The sequence below is a fragment of the Poecilia formosa genome, unplaced genomic scaffold, assembly GCF_000485575.1.
Source record: "Poecilia formosa unplaced genomic scaffold, Poecilia_formosa-5.1.2 Scaffold623, whole genome shotgun sequence".
In the NCBI taxonomy this organism is placed as follows: Eukaryota; Metazoa; Chordata; class Actinopteri; order Cyprinodontiformes; family Poeciliidae; genus Poecilia; species Poecilia formosa.
In genome coordinates, this window is record NW_006800562.1 from 11,725 (window position 1) to 13,136 (window position 1,412).

At 36.6% G+C, this 1,412-nt stretch overlaps 1 long non-coding RNA gene across 1 annotated transcript; it reads right to left on the reverse strand.

Annotated features, from left to right (window-relative positions):
* Positions 1-803, reverse strand: LOC107834435 (uncharacterized). The gene is made up of 2 exons (XR_001660232.1): positions 757-803; positions 1-672 (listed from the first exon to the last, which is right to left on the reverse strand). It is a non-coding gene; the product is annotated as an uncharacterized LOC107834435 (long non-coding RNA).
* Positions 804-1,412: the final 609 nt, after the last annotated feature.

A 1,412-nucleotide genomic window follows, 5' to 3' on the forward strand; every position in this document is an offset into this window, starting at 1 on the left:
TTATTCTTCTTTAGAAAGAAAAATAAAATAATAAAATCAACACTGTTACATCCCAGGTAACAAGTGCAAAGAAGCAAGAGTTGGAGTTCTACGGCAGACTCTGCTGTGCTCTGTACTAACTGGAGACAATTGAGGTCTATATATGTGTGTGTGTGTGTGTGTGTGTGTGTGTGGGTGTGTGTGTGTGTGTGTGTGTGTGTGTGTGTGAGTGCTGGAACACCATACAGTATTTTATGATACAGTATCTTTAAATTGCACAAAGGGCTCAGTCTGTGGAAAATAGCAAAACAACAAATCCTGTGAACACGGGAAGCAGCAATTCTTATATTGGGTCAGAGGAATCTGACAGCGTAGAGCTTTTTCATCTCTCACTCCAGGATTCAACACATAACTATGCCAACGAGATCCATCTAGATCATTTATTGCCCCCCATCCCCAACCAAAAAAGACTATGTATTTCTGTAAGAACACAATTTAAGCTTAAAATTTAAAAGTTGACTTACTGGTTTCAGTTGTGGAGAAATTGCTGTGGTCATACCTGAATGTTTTGCTGCAGGTCAGCAGAGATGCCGCTGGATGTTTTCCTTTGAAACCGGCAAAAAGAAGCTGATGCCATGTGGACTTTCTTCCAGTCTTCCAGTTGAAAACAATTATAAGTTTCAGCAGATGTACCTGAAAGCAGGAGGTGATTAAATAAATAACAGATTTTATAAGTCTGAAGTTTAAGATCAGAGGTGCAATCAGAGGGTTTCTCACCAGATTGCTGCTTTCTGATCTTTGCACGTGTCTCTTTTATGGAGCAGCTGGACCCCCAGTCCAAAGCATTCCACCATCTCCTTGTATGGATGCTAATGGGTGGGATTTAGAACAGAAAAGCCTCCTCTAGATTTGACTGTAAAGCTGATGTTACAGAAGTTGCCACTATGGATGTAGCATATTTCAGGGAAACATAAGAATATTGCAGAGAAACTAAAGATGGAATAAATTAGTATGTCTAAAATGGGAGAAAAAAAACTAATGAAATAAAAAGAGCATAAAGAGACTTTGGGAAAAGAAGTTAAATAGACGGGCAAAAATTGTGAAGAAAGGTTTGTTAGAAATTAGAGTTTTATTGTAAGGACATGAGCTTGACCAAAACTGACACATTTCTGCCCCTTCTAGTTGATGATTAATCTCTATGTAAAAGAAACTACAGATTTATGCAAAAGTAGAGGTGATAGTGATCGATTAGATTTACTTGCGTTTTAATAATATTCAATAATAATAATATTTAAGTTTGCAGTAGTTTTGCTGCAACATGTTTGAAGAATTGTATTCAGAAGCAAATTAAGCAAATTTGTGGCTATTTAACAAACTTCACTGAATAAAGAAATTACATGTTTTAGCAAAATATTTACCAGAAATGGATACAA